The 22,351-nt window shown below is 40.0% G+C and overlaps 1 protein-coding gene and 1 pseudogene across 8 annotated transcripts in view; one reads left to right on the forward strand and one right to left on the reverse strand.

Annotated features, from left to right (window-relative positions):
• The window catches only part of LOC136310637 (caspase-13 pseudogene), a 36,255-nt pseudogene extending 23,968 nt beyond the window's left edge, over positions 1-12,287 (reverse strand).
• Positions 1-22,351, forward strand: part of SRPK2 (SRSF protein kinase 2) — a 308,829-nt gene that overhangs the window by 32,102 nt on the left and 254,376 nt on the right. The gene's annotated exons all lie outside the window — the stretch shown is intronic.

Raw genomic sequence — 22,351 nt, forward strand, 5'->3', positions numbered from 1 at the left:
GGGGGAAGGATGGAGAAGCAGATGGGTGCTTCTCCTGTGTGCCCTGGCTAGGAATAGAGCCTGGGACTTCCACACGCTGGGCCAACACGCTCTACTGCTGAGCCAACCGGCCAGGGCTAATGAGACATTTTCTTTATTTGGAATATTTCAATAATGAAAATGTTGTAAATGAACCCAAATTCCTAGTACTGTTTTCATTTGTATGTTTTCTTCATACTTTCTGTTTTGAATTTTTACCATTTATTGAGGTATAATGGGCATACAATAAACTGCACACATTTTTAAGTTTTCTTAATATATGAATACACCTGTGAAACCATTACTGAAATCTTGATTATAAACATTCCCATTACCCCCAAAAGTTTTCTCCTGCCACTTCGTAATCCTTTCCTCCTGTCCCTTTGGTTCCCCACCCCAGGTTATTATTACACAGCCACCAACTGATGATCCGTCATGTAGTTTAGCTTGTAGTTCCTAAATTGATATGGTGGAGCCATACAGCATGTGTCCTATTGAGTCTTGCTTTCCCGCAGCCTATCAATTTTGAGATTTATTCATTGTGTCAGTATTTTAATCCTTTTTATTGCTGAGTAGGATCACATTCTGTGGATATACCACAATTTGTTTATATTTGTTGGTGGACCTTTATTTCCAGTGTTTGCCTTTTATAAAGAAGCTGTGGTGAACATTTTTGTATATGGGTCTTTAAGATTATTTTTTATTGATTTTACAGAGGGAAGGAGTGGGAGCAAAAAGTATCAACTCATAGTTGCCTCACTTTAGTTTTTCATTGCTTGTTGTATGTGTCTTAACTGAGCAAGCGCAGGGTTTTGAACCGGTGACCTCAATATTCCAGGACAGTGCTCTAGCCACTGTGCAACCACAGGCTAGGCACATTTGTATATAGGTCTTTATATGGACATATTGCTTTTATTGCTCTTGGGTAATTAGATGTGACATGACTGAATCATATAATAGGTGTATCTTGAACTCTTTCCGAAAGTGCCAAATGTTTCCCAGAGTACCATATTTTCTTCTTATAAGATATACTTAAGGAGGTTAGTTCCTTCCTATCCCTGCCAACACTTGGCATGGATAGTATTAAAAAATATATATTTTGGTGTTTTAATTGGTGTATGGTCATATCTCCTGACTTTAATTTGCATTTTCTAATAACTAATGCTGCTGTGCTTCTTTTAGTGTGCTTATTTGCTATTCATAGATTGTTTTTGGTGATGAATTCTGTTTAAATTTTTTAACAATTAAAAAAATACTAGTTTGCTTATTATTGAGCTATGAAGGTTCTTTTACATATTCCGCATACAAGTCCTTTATCAGTTACGTGATTTTTACAAGCTGTTTTATGGCTTGTCTTTTCATTTTCTTGACATTCTTTTGAAAAACAAGTTCTTATTTTAGTGAAATCCAGTTTATCAAAACTTTTATGTATATACTTTTGTTACTGATTCTAAGTTATCTTTGATCAATCCAATCTCACAAAGATAGTCTTGTTTTCTTTTGGATGTTTTATAGTTTTAGCTTTTTACTTTTTCCATTTTGAGCTCAGTTTTGTGCATGAAACACATAATTAAATTTGTGGACCAAAGTTTTTTTTAAATGGGTATTCAATTTTTTAGAACTTTTTATATAGAGTATTTTTTTTGCTGAGTTGGTTTTGCGCCTTGGTTGAAAATTGTGTTTTGTTTATAGATTTGACTCTCTTCTATTGATCTCTTTGTCTATATTGATGCCACACTGTCTTGATTATTGTAGCTTTAATAATTACTCTTGAATTTGGGTAGTATAAGTCCTCCAAATTTGTCCTTTTTCAAAGTTTTTTTGTTGTTATTCTAGGTCCTTTGTATTTCTCAATGAATTTTAGGATGAACTTGTCAGTGCTTATTTTGATGGGATTGCATTGAATCTTAGATAACTTTGGAGAGAATAATCATCTTAACAATATTGAGTCTTTGGTTCATACACACAGTATATCCCTACATTTATTTAGGTCATCTTTAATTTCTCTCAGCAACATTTTATAATTTTCAGTGTATTGGTTTGCACATAATTTTGTTAGGTTTAATATCTTTGATGCTATTTTTACTGGTGTTTTTTAATTTCAGTTTTATACTTTATTATAATTACAGCTTAAATAAATCATGGTTATAATTGTGGATTCTGAAATTAGACTTGAGTTTAAATTACATGTTATGTCATTTCTTGTGTGATATAGATTAAGTAAAAATCACTAATCTCTGCATTCGTTTTCATCAGTAAAACAAAGAATGATTATAGGCAGTATTCTTGACCTTGGCACTATTGGTGCCAGTCTTAGCTGCTCAGCCTGACAATGAAAATGTCTCTAAACTCCATGGGCATTGGGTGTGGGGGGGATATAAAAATCACCTGTAATTGAGTACTGTTGTTGTTTGTTATGCATGAGATTGCTGTGAGGGTTGATTTAATACATATGGAAAAGTTTAGAGTAGTTGTCCATGGCAGGCAGTAGTTGAATGATACTGCATCGTATGTTCTTCAAGTTGTTTAAGCATAAGCTCTGCAAGGGTGGCCTTTGGAAAGAGACCATTTAATTATGTCTTAGTGTCCAGGGAAAGTTGGATTAAAAATAATTCAGTGTGGGTGCTTTATACGGTTTGGCAAGGTAGATCTAATTATATCTCCGCTTGGCAGTCAGAAAAAAAATGAGGAAATGGATGATTATTAAGAAATCAAACTGGACTTCCAGTTGGGATGGTGTTGTAGGTGAACACGGTACTCAGATTTTCCCACAACAACATCAGAATTATAACTGACCTACAAAACAACCATCATTCAGAACCAACTTGAAATCTGGTGGGATGGAAGTCCTATAACTGGGGATTTAAAGAACTCACACTGAGACTGGTAGGAGGGGCGGAGATACAAAACAATCTGGTCCCGCGCCCACGTGTAGCAGTTTAAAATCTGAAGGGTTAGGTCAGCTGCAGACATTTGCCCTGAGGAACCAGCAGTCCCAGCCCCACGCCAGGCCCCCTAACCCAGGGTTCCAGTGCGTGAAAGAAGTCTCTGTAACTTCTGGCTGTAAAAGTCAGTGGAGATTGTGACTGACTGAGATGGAGAGCTGCTGGAGTCCCAGGCAATTCCTCTTAAAGACCCATGCATGGACTTAGTCAGACTCACACCCTCTGAGTTCCAGGGCTGGGGCAGCGCCTTGCAAGGAACCTGGGACATATAGGAAAGAAACGGGCTGTCTGGCATTATGGCAAGAGCTTGGAGGGGTTGCAACATTCTGCCAGATAAAATTGCTGGCAGATTCCATTGTTCCTTTTCTGAACCCTCCCCCACTGAGCAGGCAGGTGGGAGGCCATATCTGATCTCATCAACCTGGCTTACACTGTTTGCTCTGCCCAGATGATTCCATGAGACCCTGCCATACCCGACTTCCTGGCCCACACAAGCTTGTTTACAGTGGCTTTTCCATACAAATAGCCTCTTGCCTCATCTTGCGGATTTTCCTAAAATCTCTCAAATCAGCAGCATCTGGACTCTTCATATCCTGTCCCTCTTGCTCAGTGGCCTAGGCCTGGTACTAGTGACAGCCAGCCTTGTTTCCCAGTTTGGCCTCTCCTGGGCACCTTCAAGGCCAGCACAAATAGCAGCCTCTGCACATTGCTCTGTAGCTTATGCCAGGTGTCTCCAGGAAGAGCACGGGCAGTGGCTGACCTTGCACCTCCTAGGAGGCCCCAGAGCCAGTGCACCCAGTGGACAGCTTCAGACCACTATTTACAACCTTACCACCTTCACAAGTGATACACTTAAGGGGCAGACTCGGTGAGCACCAAAGCCCCACTGAAGCAAATCTTGCTCTATAGAGTTGACTCCTGCATAGCAGCTTCTCTGCTGTAGTTGCAGCCAGTTTTCACAGTCATTTGGCCTAGAAGTCCATGCCTCCCATTGATGCCAACAGCAATCAAGACTCATCTACAACAGGACAGTGCACACAGCCTACACAAGGAGGGGTGCACCTGGAGTGCCCAACTTAGGTGACTAGGAGGCTATGCCACTGGGCTACAAGGACACCTACTACACAAGGCCACGCTACCAAGTCTGGAAGATGTAGCATCTCTACCTAACACATAGAAACAAACATAGGGAAGCAGCCAGAATGCAGAGACAAAGAAAACAGGTCCCAAATGAAAGAATAGGAGAAGGCCCTGACCAGTAGAGTGTCGGCCTGGTATGTGGATATCCTGTGTCAAATTCTCGTTCAGGGCACACAGAAATGATCATCTGCTTCTTCAACCCTCCCCACCCCCCTTCTCTTTCTCTCTCTCTTCTCCTCCTGCAGCTATGGCTTGATTGATAAGAGCACATCAGCCCCGGGCGCTATGGATGGCTCCATGAAGCCTCTGTTTCAGGTGCTAAAAATAGCCCAGTTGCGAGCATGGCTCCATATGGACGGAGCATTGTCTCTATATGGCAGTTGCCAGGTGGATTCTAGTCGGAGCGCACGTGGGAGTCTAGTTGTCTCCCCTCCTCTTACTTGAAAAAAAGGCAGGGGGAAAAAAAGAAAGAACAGAAGAAATCTCCAGAAAAAGAACTAAATAAAATGGAGGGAAGCAAACTATCAGATACAGAGTTTAAGACAATGGTTATAAGGATGTTCAAGGAACTTAGTGAGGACATAGAGACCATAAAAAAAGAACCAGTCAGAAATGAAGGATATACCAATTGAAACGAAGGCTAATTTATAGGGAATCAGCAGTAGAGTAGATGAAACTGAGAGTTAAATCAGCAATTTGTAATATAAGGAAGCAAAAAACACCCAATCAGAATGGCCAAAAGAAAAAGGAATCCAAAGAAATGAGGATAGTGTAATGAACCTCTGGGACAACTTCCAGCACACCAACATTCACATCACGGGCTGCTGGAAGTAGAAGAGAGAGAGCAAGAAATTGAAAACCTATTTGAAAAAATAACAACAGGCCTGACCAGGCAGTGCCACAGTGGATAGAGCGTCAGACTGGGATGCAGAGGACCCAGGTTTGAAACCCCAAGGCTGCTGGCTCGAGCACGAGCTCATCCGTCTTGAGCATGGGCTCATCCGGCTTAAGCATGGGCTCACCAGCTTGAGCGCAGGGTCGTTAGTTGAGCGTGGGATCATAGACACGACCCCATGGTCACTGGCTTGAAGCCCAAGGTCGCTAGCCTGAGCCCAAGGTCCCTGGATTGAGCAAGGGTCACTCGCTCTGCTGTAAACTCCCCCTCCCCCCGTCAAGGCACATATGAAAAAGCAATCAGTGAACAACTAAGGAGCTGCAATGAAGAGTTGATGCTTCTCATCTCTCTCCCTTCCTGTCTGTCTGTCCCTCTCTCTGACACTCTCTCTGTCTCTGTAAAAAAACCCAACAATAATAATAACAGAAAACTTCCCTAACCTGGTGAAGGAAATAGACATACAAGTCTAAAAAGCACGGAGTCCTAAATAGGATGAATCCAAAGAGGCCCATGCCAAGACACATCATCATTAATCATCATTAATCATCAATGTCAGAGAGAATTCTTTAAAATTTTTATTTTATTTTTTAAGACTTTATTCATTTTAGTGAGGGAGAGAGGAAGAGAGAGAGGTAAGTGGTAAGGAGGAGGAGCAGGAAGCATCAACTCTCATATGTGCCTTGACCAGGCAAGCCCAGGATTTCGAACTGGCGACCTCCATGTCTCCAGGTTGATGCTTTATCCACTGCACCACCACAGGTCAGGCTGGAGAGAATTTTAAAAGCAGCAAGAGTAAAGCAGTTTCCTACAATGGAGCTCCCATAAGACTTTCCGCTGATTCTCTGAAGAAATGTTGCAGGCCTAAGGGAGTGGCAAGAAATACTCAAAGTAATAAAAAGCAAGGACCTACAACCAAGATTTCTCTATTCAGCAAAGCTTTTATTTAGAATCGAGGACATATAAAGAACTTCTCAGACAAAAAAAAGCCTAAGGAATTCATTACCACCAAATTAGTATTACATGAAATGTTAAAGGGTCTTCTTTAAGAAGAAGAAAAAAATTGAGATAAAAATATGAACAATAAAATGGCAACCAATATCTATCACCAGTTGAATCTAAAAAACAAGTGAATAGGCAGAACAGAAATAGACTCATAGGTATGGAGAATGTTTTGATGGTTTCCAGATGAGAAGGGGGTTGGAGGTTAGATGAAAAAGGTGATGGGATTAAGAACTATAAATTGATTGTTCCTGAATAGTCATAGGATGTAATGTATAGCATAGGGAATGTAGTCAATAATATTCTAACAACTATGTATTGTGTTAGATGGTTGCAGGACTTACTGGGAAGATCACTTAGTAAATTGTGTAATGTCTAATGACTGGTTGTACACCTGAAACTAGTATATTGTTTGTCAATTATATTAATAGTTGAAAAATAAATGATAAAATAAAAAGCAAGTATTTGGACTTCTGTCACATCTTCTTGCTGTCGATTTATTATCTTATGTCTATGGTTGTGGATTTTTAGAATACCAGTTACAAAAGCCATGTGTTTCAGAACACAATAACTTCATCTTATCTGGTGGACATGTAGTGTTTCTTTGCTGTTCACCATTCATTTTATTATCTTTTAAAAAGAGCCTTTCATAGGAAGTTACAGCAGAAGCCATTGTCAGGCACCATTTACTGCTTTATTTAAATTAGAAGTAAATTACTGTGCTAAAAGGGTCATGTTGACAAAGATAGACTCAGAGTTTCCTTTTCATAGGAAGATACTACATTGTTGTTAGGAAACTAGAACTTAAAGTGTTAGTATTTAGTCTGTTAAAATTATATAGTGCATTTTAACTGTTCTTTAGATATAGTTGTCTTTATACTTCTTTCTGTTCACAGTGTAAATGTTAATTAATATTTTATAACATCCCCAGAAAATTTTCACTACATCAAGGCTTAGTTTTTTTTTTTTGAATTTGCTTTGTTTCATTTGTTTTATGAGTGAGAAATTAGCATTGAGGGTGTGACATGCTTCCTGAAAATATCATCTGTTATAACAATCTTTTTATTTTTTTAATTTTTATATATTTATTTTAAGGATTTTATTTATTTTAGAGAGAGAGACAGAGAGAGAGGCAGGGCACATGGGGGAGGAACAGGAGGCATCAATTCCCATGTGTATGTTGACCAGGCAAAGCCCAGGGTTTCAAACTAGTGACCTCAGCATTCTAGGCCGATTCTTTATCTACTGCACCACCACAGGTAGGACAATTTTTATTTATTTTTTAAAAAATTTACTGATAGATTTTAGAGAGAGAAGAAGAGAGAGAGAGAGAGAACAAAATATTGATTTGTTGTTCCACTTACTTATGTATTCATTGGGTGCTTCTTTTATGTGCCCTGACCAGGGATCAAACCCAACAACTTTGGCCTGTGGAGTCCATGCTCTAACCCAATGGTCCTCAACCCCCGGGCTGTGGACCAGTACCAATCCGTGGGCCATTTGGTACCGGTCCGCAGAGAAAGAATAAATAACTTATATTATTTCCGTTTTACTTATATTTAAGTCTGAATGATGTTTTATTTTTTTAAAAATGACCAGATTCCCTCTGTTACATCCGTCTAAGACTCACTCTTGATGCTTGTCTCGGCCATGTGATACATTTATCTGTCCCACCCTAAAGGCCGGTCCGTGAAAATATTTTCTGACATTAAATCGGTCTGTGGCCCAAAAAAGATTGGGAACCACTGCTCTAACCAACTGAGCTATCCAGCCAGGGTGTTGTACCTTTTTAAATGAGGGTTGTTGTACTTTGTTGACTGGAACTATCTGGAAATCCAAAGATCATCAACAAGTGAAGACCATGAACTGTTAAAATTTATAATTAAAAAATGTATGTTCTTTAATCATAGGAAAGCCCCCAGGTTTTAAATCAGCATCTTCATGGTGGTTTCTTTTATACTTTATAGTAGATTAGTAGTCACGTATTAATTAGATTGTGTGGAATGTTGTAGAATAGGCTGGATGGCTGGGGGTGTATATACCAATTACAGTGAAAGATAATAAAAGTGATCTCTTTATGTTGTATTTGAAATGATTTTACTCCTTTTTCTTTAACTTGTATAACAACATTTACCAAACATTTTGGTCTCAGGACCCCATTATACATTTAAAATTTATGGAGGACTCTTGAAGAGCTTTGGTTTATGTAGCTTATATCTATTAATATTTACTGTATTAGAAAATTTAATTCGTTAAATATTTTTAAAGTTTATTGTTATTTAAATGTGATCTCATAAATAACTTTTTTTTGTGACAAAGAGAGTCAGAGAGAGGGACAGACAGGAAGGGAGAGAGATGAGAAGCACCAGTTCTTTGTTGCAGCATGTGAACCTTAGTTGTTCATTGATTGCTTTCTCATATGTGCCTTGACAAGGGGGTAGGGGACCTACAGCAGAGCGAGTGACCCCTTGCTCAAGCCAGCAACCTTGAGCTTCAAGCCAGCAACTTTTGGGCTCAAGTCATCCACCATGGGGTCATGTTGTGATCCCACACTCAAGCTGGTGACCTTGGGGTTTCTAACCTGTATCCTCCGTTTCCTAGTCTGACTCTATCCACTGTGCCACTGCCTGGTCAGGCCAGAAATAACATTTTTTTAAAATGACAAGTAGTCTTTTCAAAACATTTACTGAGAAAAGTGACATCATTTTACTCTTTTTTTTTAATTGACTTTATACTGACCATTGGTGGCACAGTGGATAAACATCGACCTGGGATGCTGAGGTTCCAGGTTCAAAACCTTGAGGTCATTGGCTTGAGTGCTGACTCCACCAGCTTGAGTGCAGCATCACTGGCTTGATCATTGACATGATCCTGTGGTCGCTAGCTTGAGCCCAAAGGTCGCTGGCTTGAGCAAGGGGTCACTGGCTCCGCTTGAGTCCCCCAGTCAAGGCACACATGAGAAGCAATCAGTGTACAGCTAAGTGATGCAACTACGAGTTGATGCTTCTCATTGTTGTCATTTAAAACCCGAGTTATATTCACATTTCCACAGTTACTTTTACTTCTGATTTGTTAGATTTGGGATCCCAAAATAAGTTCATTTATTTGTTATACTTTTTATTTTATTTTTGTTTGAAAAGGAGAAGCATCAACTCATTGCTCTACTTAGTTAAGCCATTGGTTGTTTCTCATATGTGCCCTGACTGGGGCTCAAACTGGTGACCTTGGGGGTCAAGCTGGTGCCCTTAGCATCATGCCAGTGGATCTGAGGATCAAACTGGTTACCTCGGTGCTCAGGGGCGAGGCTCTATCCATTGTGCCACTGACCAGGCCTTGTTATGCTTTTTAAATTTGGTAACTAATAGAGTGGTTTTAAAAATCAGTGCATTGGGACAACTAACTCTAATGAACTGTTGTGTTAATAAAAAAAATAAAGGAGGAAGGAGAAGGGGGGAACTGCTATAGAGTAAAATGTCTAAAATGCAGAAATAACTGTGATATATGGACTTTTTACAACTAAAATAATTACTGATTTTTAGAGTGAGGAAGAAAAAGAGACAGACAGACAGAAATATCCATCTGTTGTTCTAGTTATTTATGCATTCATTAGTTGATTCTTATAGTGTGCCCTGACCAGGGATCAAACCTGCGACTCTCCAAACCAACTGAGTTACCCAGCCAGGTGTTTTTGTTTATTTGTTTTATTCTGTAAAAAAAAAACCCAATATCATAAATTCTATAATCCTAATATTCTGGAAAATTGGCACTTACACATATTTGAATTGTAAAGAAAAACAGAATAACATCCTGAAATTATTTAATTAAAGATTTTATATTTTTCACAAATTATAATGGTATTTTAGTTTTGAAACATTCCCAATACCACTAATGAAAATTTTATGTGAGGATATTGTTAAAAGTCAAGATATCATTAACTCATGATGTTGCTTTAAAAGCTTCTCTAAAGCTGAATTTATTGAAGTAATTGAGTAAAAATTTTTTTAATTAAAAAACATTTTTTTCTATTGATTTGAGAGAGAGAGAGGGGAAGGGAAAGAGAGAAAGAACCATTAACTCATTGTTTCACTTAGTTCCATTTGTGTATGCACTGATTGCTTCTTACCGCTGTGCTTACCGGGGATTGAACCCATGATGTCTGGTGTTTGGGGTTGAAGCTTTATCCACTGAACCACTCAGCCAGGAGAGTAAAAATTTTTATGAAGAGCATTATTAAGATATTTTTTACTCTGTTTTATGTTAACTCTAGTAAATAATAGATATGAAATGATAAAATTCAAATATGAATTTAACCAGTAGGTGGCAACAAATCAATATCTGAATTATTTTTAAGACTATTTCAAGAAAAATGATGTCATAAACAAGGTACATTTGATTTCTTCCAAAAATAAACATTTTGTTTGTCTTTTATATATGCTTTTTAACCTGAAAAGTTAATACAAATTTTATTTTTATGTGATGATCATGGTCAAGTTACAATTAAGCAAGAATTGTGGACACAAAATACCTCAGCAAGGCAACTTTAATAACTTTTGCAGAAGGGTGTGCTGCTACTAGTGAAAGCTGGCCAGCAAGTGGGTGGCCAGGGGTTTGGGTTCTATTTTACATCCTAACGGGGGGGGGGGGGGGGGGGGGGGGGGGAGGCTAAGCTGGGTCTTGCCCCATTGGCTGGGGTGGTGACCGAATAATCTTACTCTTTCCCAATTGGCTGGTTTAAATGGCCGCACAAAGGGGGAAGGTATAGCACTAACTTTGGGGAATTGTTGCCTGAAACCAGATGAGGGGGGTTGAAGAATTCACTGTTGAAGGAAAGAACTGAGGTAAATAAGTTGTTTTCCTTCAATCATAGTTTTTTGTTTTTGTTTTTTAAAAGAAAGACCGACAAGAAGGGAGAAGGATGAGAAGCATCAGCTCATAGTTGTGGCACTTTAGTTGGTCATTGATTGCTTCTCATACATGCCTTGACCCAGGGACTCCAGCTGACCCAGTGACACCTTGCTCAAGCCAGTGACCTTAGTATCATGTTGTTGATGCGGTGTTCAAGCTGGTTGACCCAGTGCTCAAGCCGTTGTCCTCAGGGTTTTTAATGTGGGACCTCAGGGTTCCAGGTTGACACTCTTATCTACTGTGCTGCCACCAGTCAGTCTGGCTGTTCATGGTTCTTTTTAAAGCTGTGATTGAGTTTTGATAGTTGTATGATTAATTTGTAGTTGTAGTTAAAAACCTAGTGACTTGGTTTATTACCTGGTAGATACAAATAATCATTATTTGGGGAATTATTTTTTGCTGCACTTTTTATTATAAGTTTAATAATCATCTGGTTAATAAGTATTGTTTAACTTAATAAATTTATACTTAAAAATACAGAAACTCTGTAGCACTGTGTGATAGAAAAAATTGGGAGAAGTCACTGTTTATCGATGGGTGTTGTAGTCATATGTTGTAATGTTATAAATGCAGTAGAGCCATTGGTATTTATATCAGCTAGACAGCACTGCACCGTAAAGTTTGATAAATGAAAAAGTATCATACTGTTTGTAAAAGTTTTCCTGTACCATATCTTGCTGATGGACATGTAAACCTTCTTTTCCCTGGTTCTTTCCCTCCCTCCCTCTCCTCTCCCAGTGGTTAGTTGTCCCTGAGCTCTTGGCCTTAGAATCTTGTTGAAGTCTGCTTCAGTCATCTTAAAATGCCCACTCTTATTTTCCCTCTCTGTCTCACTATTAGAACTCCTTTATCTAGTTTACATTAATGCATGAGATTTTATTTTCTTTAGCTTTTTAGATCTATTTATATTTTTAAAGAGATTTCTTATAAAGTGAGGGAATAAATTAGGTGACTAAGAGGCAGTGTGACATGGTGAAATATGCAAAGATTCAGCCCATCCTGTAAACTTAGTTTATGTGTATCTGAGCCTTAAGTTCCTGCTTTTGTTGTTAATACCTTTTACTCCTGGGTTGCAGATTAATTTAAAGCTCCCTCTCCCCCAGTTCTCCTTTTCTGTCCTTATCCATTTTGTGTTCTCTTGGGATTTATGACTGGAATGAGCCAAGAGAGTCATTTGTATGACTCCTTTGGAAGTCTGATAATCTGTATTTCTGATGTTTTCTGGAAGAAACTCTTGTAAGTTTGAGATTTGTTAGATCAGCTCATCCATATTTTGTACCTCCGTCCTTGCATTCATTCAGTATCGGGCACCCAGTGTAAGTGTGCATTGATAGGCACTGGGGATATGATGATGAACGAGTCAGTGTGGGCCTCGCCTCCATCATCGCGTAATCTGGTTGAGGAGTCAGATGTGTAACAGACAGTTGTGCATCTCAATGGGTGCACAGTGTTGGGAGAGGACTCAAGTGCTACAGGAAAACCTAACCCAGACTTGGCAGGGGGACGGTCAGGGAACGATTCTTGAAGGTCAGGATATTGTGAAGAGGTGCAAAATCAGGAAACTATGTCAATGATTGACAAACTATTTGTATAAAGGACCAGATAGTAAATAGTTTTGGCTTTTCAGGCCACGTGATCTCTTTCACAGCTACTTATAACCCTGACACTGGTACGAGAGCAGCCATGGACAGTAAGTAAATGAATGAGTGTGATGGTGTTTCAATTAGACTTTATTTATGGACACTGAACTTTGAATTATAATTTTCAGGTGTCATGAAATATTCTTATGATTTTTTTCTCCCAACTATTTTAAAAAGTAAACATTTTTAGTCCACATGTTAGAACAGAAACAGATGGTTGTAGTTTGCTGAATCCTGGAATATGGTGTTAAAATGCCCATTATTGAGGGTCTTTTGCTTGAGCTCTTTATGTAAACAGAGCTGTCATGTAGCAGACCTGTGATAGGGGCCTTCATTATGCTTCCAGTAAGCCACATTTGTAGGTAGGGTTGAAAATAATAGTATTTTTGTACCTCTAGTTGTTCTTTTGAAACATTCCAGTAATTCTGGAAATTGAAAGGAAAGGTTGTTGGGGATCATTAGGAGGTTGACTTGGGGTGCACATGCAAGAGGGCCATGAGTGGTGTGATTAATAGTACTTACAAGGCCCGAGTTCCAGTCATAAGCTTTGTCAATTACTGGCTGTGTGTGAAAAAGAGAAGATAACCCTAACATAGATACTGCTCAGAATTACTGCATGTACTAATATACTTTAAAGCACCATGTGTAGTGTCAACATTAATATCTTAAAACCACACAGCCATTTGTTTCATCTCTACATGTATCATGTTGATGTCAGATGTCATTATGATTAATTGGTTTTGTGTTACCAAGATGAGTTTTTAAAGAATTCAGCCGTCATGGAAACATTCAGTAGCTACTCTGTGCTATGTACTGTTCTTCCCCAAATCCGCAAGGTCTCTCTCTGTTCAAACATGATTTCCTTAGATGCTTCCCTCCAGTCCCTTCTCCCCTCACCATCCCCTCGCCCTGATCTTCTTTATAGGACTCTCCGACATTTAATATGTACTATTTATAACCTACAAGGACAGAACAACCTGGGTTTTATTCTGAGAAAGGTTAAAAAGCTTTTGGAGGATTTTGAGCGAATTAGTGAAATAATATATGCTCATTTTAAAATGACCAGTCTCCCTTTCCCCTTCTTCCTGAAAATTATGTCCTAAAGCTATTAGGTAGGACAGAGCAGGGTAGCCATTCACACTGTGGGGAGCGGGCGGGGGGAGCTATTATGTCCCCGAGTAGAATGTGTGAGCTGGATTAGGATGAGGAGGGTGGCCTGGGATTGATTATCTGTGTTGGGAACGCACGACAGGTTTCATAGGAATAGAGCACAAGAAAGGTGAAGACAGGATCTTTCTGATCAGGTGACCTGGTGTGGGATGCTAAGAGTTTGCTCGGGGTGAAGAGAGAGTGTCTAGGGGGGAGAGCAGATGCATGGGGAGTCAGAGCCCAGGCTGTCCCCACCATATATAAGAGGTGTCCTGGGGTTGGGTGTGGGGATTCAATCACAGTAGTAATCTATTGATCTTAATTTTCTTGTCTTGATTTTATTGTAGTTATGTAGATCATCCTTGTTTTTAGCATTTGAGGATGATGATGCAACATATTAGCAACTAACAGGTGGGTTTGGGAAAAAGTTCTTTGTATTATATTTTTCTGCAATTTTGTTGTTTCAAAACTGAAAAAACAAAAATGAAAACACAATGTCACTCTGGCTACAGTATGGGGAATGGATTGTAGAGTGGCGAGAGTAGAAGGGTGGAGACCAAAGTTGTTGCTGCAGTCTAGTCTCCGTTGATTATGACAGTGGTTTGAGTAGGGGGTCATAGTGGAAGAGGTGAGGATGGTCAGACCTGGGCCTTATTTTTAAGGTAGCTGACTGAATTTACTGATGGCATGAGAAGAGTCATGGATAGCTTCTTAATTTTTAAGGTTTGAGGAACTAGGAAAAGGTGGTGTCATTAGTCATGAATGCAATTAAAAAAATAGGGTTGGTTCATAAACCTGGTTTCTAGTCTTAGCTCACTCCTTGTAAACTTAACTTCTGTCTTGACATTTCTGGCTCTTGGTGGCTTCATGTGGACCACATGGTATTTATAGACTTTACAGTGGACCAGTATGCCACTTTACACATACCAGGACTGCTTTCAGCAAGGCATGTGATAAACTCTGGTGACACTGTTGAAGAGCTGGAGAAATGTTCATGTAATTACATACCTATGTACTTTAAACACCTGTTCTCCAAAACTATTGATGAACTAACCACTAACTTCCAAAGAGCTCATTAGTGGTGAGGTGAGATGAAATACTTTGTCTTGTTACTAGTTTATTAAATGCTTTTGTCACTGACTTGGATGAAAACATAGAACACTTGATTATAATATTAGTATAGCTGTTGACAGCTGCCCTTTTAGGAATGATACAGTTGGGATTTGTAAGTCTTGCTTGAATGGAACCACCTCTAAGTGATTGTTACTGATGAATATCTTCAGTTAGCTTCTTAATATACCTACTTCAGTGTTCATGGCGGACTTTACAATAGTAGTAATGGGATTATTGGGTATTAATTGGTAATAGATGTGAAAACTACAGGCATGTTGTCTCATAGATGTACCCTATAAACATCAATAGCATTCCTCCCCAGTCAAAGGGTGTGTACCAGCCTTGCTTATTCATGCTACACAGTGATTAGTTATTCAGTAGGAATCATTTGGTCAAAGTACTTTTAAGGAAAAGACAGTTTAAATTCTTCCAAAAATTTGTATCTATCGTGTATACTTGAGTTGGTATTTATTTTTTCTTCTTTTCCAAATGAGAGGAGGGGAGATAGCCTCCTGCATGCTCCTGGACCAGGACCCACTTGGCAATCCCTGTCTGGGGCTGATGCTCTGCCCATCTGGTGCCATGCTCACAACTGAGCTATTTTTAGTGCCTGAGGTGGAGGCTTCATAGAGCCATCCTCAGTGCCTGGGACCAATGTACTCGAACCAATTAAGCCATGGCTGCTTGGGGGGAACAGAAAGAGAGGAGAGAAGGGGTGGAGAAGCAGATGATCGCTTCTCCTGTGTACCCGGACCAGGAATCGAACTGGGATATCCACATGCGGTCCTGCCCTATCACTGAGCTAACCGACCAGGGCTGAGTTGGTATTTCTTATCTTGATTCTTTAGGTGAAGTTTTAAGCTGGTTAGCTTGGCACCACCAAGGGAAGGATGTGAGTGATATGTCCTCAGATTATTACTGTAGTGTTTAAAGATATAGTAGTTTGATATACTATATAGATATATTTCTACCGTTTGGAAATTAATGTACAGTTTTCTGCTTTGATCTTTTTTTTTTAGAGGCAGAGATAGACAGGGACAGACAGACAGGAACAGAGAGAGATGAGAAGCATCAATCATCAGTTTCTCGTTGCGCCTTGCGACTTCTTAGTTGTTCATTGATTGCTTTCCCACACGTTCCCTGACCACGGGCCTTCAGCAGACCGAGTAACCCCCTGCTGGAGCCAGCGACCTTGGGTCCAAGCCGGCGAGCTCTTTGCTCAAGCCAGATGAGCCCGCACACGACCTCTGGGGTCTCGAACCTGGGTACTTCCGCATCCCAGTCCGACGCTCTATCCACTGCGCCACCGCCTGGTCAGGCTGCTTTGATCTTAAAGTATTCTCTCTAAAGTCAAGAAACACTGTTCCGCTGTGTTCTGTGTTACTATGTAGCATCTTGTACACTTTGTTTCTGAGTAAGTTACATTGTAACTAAGAAAGACTTCATTGTTCTTAACATTCTGCACAGTGCCATTATTATAATTTTATTTGCATTAAGACTCAATCCTTCAGAAGTCATAGACTGTCTGCATTGTTTCAAATATGAAATATGGGTAGGTATTTCAGAGAAATTTCTGTATAGTTGTGCCTTGTGGTTTGAAATTTGAAACTTTCAGGAGGAAGTTGTTTCTGCCTGACATTTTCTAACATTGTTGGTGGTAATGCAGACTTCAATATTTGTCATTGCCTGCATTGACGGAAGGCTTCGCCTTCATTTGTTTTTTAATTGTGCTAAGGGGATTTAGTGTATACTTTAGTGGGTTTTTGCCCCCTCATAACCTCATAAAATTTCAGTCTTTATGTAAATGTACAGTCTTACTGTTTCTTTTTGTCAGTCATTTTGACCCAGTGTTTTATCTCTGGCTATATCCAGGCTGTGAGCCAAAGAGAACTAAGTTGTTGATAGGGAACCACTGAGCTGGGGAAAGCATTCCTGGCTGAATTAAAGACATAGAGCCTAGCAAACGAGACCTTTGTGCAAAATTTTTTTAAAGATAAAACTCATACAACAAAGTTGATCACTTTAGTACATTCACAGTGTTGTGCAACCATCAGTTATATTTCCAAAATGTTTCATCACCCCTGAAAGAAACCCTTTATCAATTAAGCAGTGACATCCAGCACCCCTCTAAGCCCTGATGGTATACCACCAATATGCATTTTGTCTCTGGATTTACCTATTCTGAAATTTTTATCTAGTGGAATTGCACAATATGTAAACTTTTCTGTCTGGCTGCTTTTCACTTTGCATGTTTCTGAGGATTATCCAGTTGTAGCATGAATCACTACTTCATTCCTTTTTATGGCTGAATAATAAGCACTTTTTATGTGTATGCCACCATTTGTTTATTCATCCATTGATGGATATTTGGGTTGATTCTACCTTTCAGCTACTGTAACTAGTACTTCTAACATGTGTATATGTATTTGTTCCACTTCTTTTAGTAATATACCTAAGAGTTCAAGGCCTGAGTCATATTATAACGCTACGTTTAACTTTTTGAGGAACCACCAAACTTGTTTTCTCCCAGGCAAAACCATTTCATATTCCCTCCAGCAATGCATGAGGGTTTCTCCATAGTTTTGCAAATACTTGCTGGTTTCATTTTCTTTTCTTTTTTTTTTTCTGTTTTAAATTATAGCTATCCTTGTGGATGTAAAGCGATACTGTTGCAGGTGGAAATGGGGTCCTTTCAGGGAGTTGCAAGGAACACATTTTGGGGACCCATGTATGGGAAGATAAGATGTAGTGGTAAGATATTTTGTAGAAGCAAAATCAGAGGAATGCCCTGGGTTCTCAGTGTCGCATCAAATCCGCCCTGCTGTGGAGAAAATCTAGCCTTGTCTTTATCAGGCTCAGAATAAAGGCCAGGGTCAAGAGCTTGCCGCCATGCCAGGGCTTAGTCCAGTTTAGTTTCTGTCCCCATCCAGCTAGCTTAGTCTCTCCGGGCTGCGCTTCTGCTGGCACTGGGCCCAGGCCATGCTTGCAGCCCACTCTGCTCAGCCGCTGTGGAGAAAGAACCGTCAAAGGAACGGGCAAGTGACAGAGCGAACTTGTGAAGCTCGGGTTATATTATTTTGGGTTTATAATTCAGTATAATTCAGTAGCTGAAAGGTAGAATCAACCCAAATATCCATCAATGGATGAATAAACAAATGGTGGCATACACATAAAAAGTGCTTATTATTCAGCCATAAAAAGGAATGAAGTAGTGATTCATGCTACAACTGGATAATCCTCAGAAACATGCAAAGTGAAAAGCAGCCAGACAGAAAAGTTTACATATTGTGCAATTCCACTAGAATTTGGGTTTGGGAAGGACTAGGCAATTTTTCAAAATAACCGATTTCCCAATTTTTCATGGTCTTCTAATAGGTCCTTTCCCTAACCAGTCTATTTCCCAGATCTTCTGGGGTTCTATGTCCCTGATCCAGTCTGATTCCTTTCCCAGGCTAGACTCGATCCCTGATCGTTGCCATGGGAATTTCTGCTGTGCATGTGTTTAACTCCCCTTGTGCTATATTACCTTCTACTGGACATGTACAGGTAGAGGAATTTCTCCTGCTGTGGATTTTATTTTTTTATTATAATGAGAGAAAGACAGGAAGAGAGAGATATGAGAAATATCTACTCGTAGTTGTGTCACTTGAATTGTTCATTGATTGCTTCTTATATGTGCCTTCACCAGGCAGCTCCAGCCATTGACCTTACGCTTCAAGCCAGCGACTGTGGGGTCACCCACGCTCAACTTAGTGACCCCGCACTCAAGCTGACAAGCCTGTTCTCAAGCTGGTGACCGTGGGGATGCAGCGACCTTAGCGTCCCGGGTTGATGCTCTATCCATTGCACCACCAACTGGGTTAGGCCATTGGTTGATTCGTGTATATGCCCTGACTGGATCAAACTGGCAACCTTGGCCTGTGGGGATCACACTCTGAACAAATGAGGTACCTGGCCAGGGGTTCTGCTGGGTTTGTTTTTTTTTTGTTGTTGTTGTTTGCATTTTTCTGAAGCTGGAAACGGGGAGAGACAGTCAGACAGACTCCCGCATGCGCCCGACCGGGATCCACCCGGCACGCCCACCAGGGGCAATGCTCTTCCCACCAGGGGGTGATGCTCTGCCTCTCCGGGGCGTCGCTCTGCCGTGACCAGAGCCACTCTAGCGCCTGGGGCAGAGGCCAAGGAGCCATCCCCAGTGCCCGGGCCATCTTTGCTCCAATGGAGCCTTGGCTGCGGGAGGGGAAGAGAGAGACAGAGAGGAAGGGGGGGGTGGAGAAGCAAATGGGCGCTTCTCCTATGTGCCCTGGCCTGGAATCGAACCCGGATCCCCTGCACGCCAGGCCGATGCTCTACTGCTGAGCCAACCGGCCAGGGCCTCTGCTGTTTTTATTTCTCCCTTGGTAATGACTGACTGGCAGCATCCTTCCTGCCTGCTTCAGGGGTTAGGTCCTGAGAGCAGAGGATACAGAGGTCCCTAGGGAGGCTGTGAATGCTGCAGCGTCCTAGTGAAGCTAACACTACCTCATTGTGGCTTTATTTTTATTCTTTTAATGATTAATGATGCACATCTTTTTGTGTGCTTATTGATTATTTGCATACCTTTGGTGAAATGTCTATTTAAATCCATTGCCCAGTTTTTAATTGGATTGTTTTTTTGTTGTTGAGTTGGTTATATAACACTAGGGAACAAATTTTTTTCATTTTCTGTTGCATGAGGTTTTAGAACTGTTTCTGTATACTTCTACATCGCTGATTTCAAATCTGAAGTACGTTTTTTGGTGTATGCTCTAGTTTTTATGCAATTTTAATTTCTTTTTGTTACAGTTAATGGCATGTATTGGTTTTTAAATTGGAGTTAAAGGGCAGCGACTCTTGGATTGAACATAACCACAAGGCAATTAATGTTTTATAAACATCACTTTTACATAATTATAGTTTTTAAATGTAAAAAATTATTATCTGATAAAAACACCCTCTTATTTTAAGATTGAATCATGGCTTCTTCAAGTAGGTGTTAATGTAAGAATAGTCCTGACACCTTCTGTTATATATGTGGCTGTTATACACTTTAACATCAAAGGCACAATATTTCATCATTTGTGACACATGCATATATTGCCTATTTTCAAGTTCCCCTTGGCAATCAAGACAAGAATTGGGCTCCTCATATTGTGTGTCATGATTGTGAGGAAACGCTTCGTGACTGGACAAAAGGAAAACGCAAAGGAATGCCTTTTGGTATTCCCATGGTTTGGCGTGAACCTAAGGACCACAGCAGTGACTGTTATTTCTGTCTGATCCATACAAAGGGCATCGGCTAGAAAAAACAGCATATGATCACATATCCTAATATTCCTTCAGCAATACGACCTATCCCGCACTCTGAGACACTCCCAGTTCCAGTTTTCAAAGGTTTTATTTCTTCTAAGGATGAAGAAAGTGAACATGGTGATCAAGTGTATTTTGATAAGATGCATGAGGAAATGGTTGTAGAATCTGAAGGGTCTTCTTCTGATGCCAAGCAGTCATTAACCCCTCAGCAATTTAGCCAAACCAAATTGAATGACTTAGTAAAAGATTTGGGCCTATCAAAGAAAGCAGCTGAGTTATTAGCCTCCAGGCTTCAAGAAAAGAATGTACTTCACCGGTTAGCTACAGTATCCCATTTCAGGAAGCATGAACAAATTATTGTGGACTTTTTTCCCCCAAAGACAAACACTTTTTTTTCTTTTTGGTATTTTTCTGAAGTTGGAAATGGGGAGGCAGTCAGACAGACTCCCGCATGCGCCTGACCAGGATCCACCCAGCACGCCCACCAGGGGGTGATGCTCTGTTGCAACCAGAGCCATTCTAGCGTCTGAGACAGAGGTCACAGAGCCATCCTCAGCACCCGGGCCAACTTTGCTCCAATGGAGCCTTGGCTGCAGAAGGGGAAGAGAGAGACAGAGAGGAAGGAGAGGGGGAGGGGTGGAGAAGCAGATGGGCGCTTCGCCTGTGTGCCCTGGCTGGGAATCGAACCTGGGACTCCTGCACGCGCCAGGCTGACACTCTACCACTGAGCCAACCGGCCAGTGCCAACAAACACTTTGTTTACTGTCATGGTATCAGTAGTCTCAGCCAGCTAGGTGTTACCACTTACAGTCCAACAGAATGGCGGCTATTTCTTGAGAGCTCTAAACGGAGTCTGAAATGTGTTCTCCTACACAACGGTAATGTTTATGCAGCGATTCCAATTGGTTATTCAACTCATCTGCGAAAAGATTATAATGACATAAAAATTGTCCTCGACTTTCTGAAGTATTAGGAGCATAACTGGATCATTTGTGTGGATCTTAAAATGGTAAATTTCCTGCTAGGACAACAGAGAGGTTTCACAGAGTATCCTTGCTTTCTGTGTTTGTGGGACAGCCGAGCTCGGGAGAAACACTGGACACAGAAGGAGTGGCCGAAACGTGAAGCTCTGGAAGTAGGGATGCAAAATATTGTGAATGAACCTGTAGTTAATCAAATCAGGATCATTTCCCCCCCACTTCACATCAAACTTGGCTTAATGAAGCAGTTTGTTCAGGCTTTGAATAGAGAAAGTGAATGCTATTATTTCTGCTTTTTCTGCCTTGTCTTTCGAGAAGATAAAAGCAGGTGTATTTGATGGACCTCAAATTCGAACCCTCATATGTGAAAAAGATTTTGCCAGGAAGATGAATAAGGAGAAGAAAGCAGCATGGCAGTCTTTTGTGGCAGTTACAAAGAACTTCCTTGGAAACAAAAAAGCAGAAAACTATGAACTTCTGGTTCAAAGGATGCTGTTGGCTTTCCGCAACATTGGATGTAACATGAGCATTAAGATTCACTTCCTGAATAGTCACCTTGATAAGTTTCCCGAAAATTTTGGAGCTGTTAGTGATGAGCAGACTACTGCTGGAGCATCAAATGAGATTGTCCTCAATAAGTACCCAATCGCAAGAGCTACAAATGCAAATTTTTGCCTGAATAGAATTTAAATAAGTTTTGCATAAATTTTAGGATTAAAATAAGTGTTTTAATATGTTCTATTTCAAAATTGTAGACAAATTCTGATATAGTCATATCTTTTAGTGTATTAGTGTATTTACTGCATTATATAAATTATTATATTTTCACAAAGATGATTCCCAAGAAGACATTCTACTTCATATGTTAAACTAAATGTTGAAAATTTTACAATAAGATGAATACCTAAAATCTTGAATTGCAAAGAAACTAGCTTACAGAGAAAAACTAATGTCAGATTTGAGATCAGCACACTCGAATTAGGTAAGGACGTGTTTTTGTGGATGCAACAAAAATTTTTTTCCCCAGTGAAATCTAAGTACTAGACATATATACACACACACACACACACACACACACACACACATATATATATATACACATACACATACACATACACATACACATATACATATACATATACATATACATATACATATATATATGCTTTATTAACATCTTCTCCTGTGAAGGTCGTTTTTCACTTTCTTAATAATGCCCTTTGGTGCCGTAAAGTT

This window comes from Saccopteryx bilineata, chromosome 7 (assembly GCF_036850765.1).
Source record: "Saccopteryx bilineata isolate mSacBil1 chromosome 7, mSacBil1_pri_phased_curated, whole genome shotgun sequence".
NCBI lineage: Eukaryota > Metazoa > Chordata > Mammalia > Chiroptera > Emballonuridae > Saccopteryx > Saccopteryx bilineata.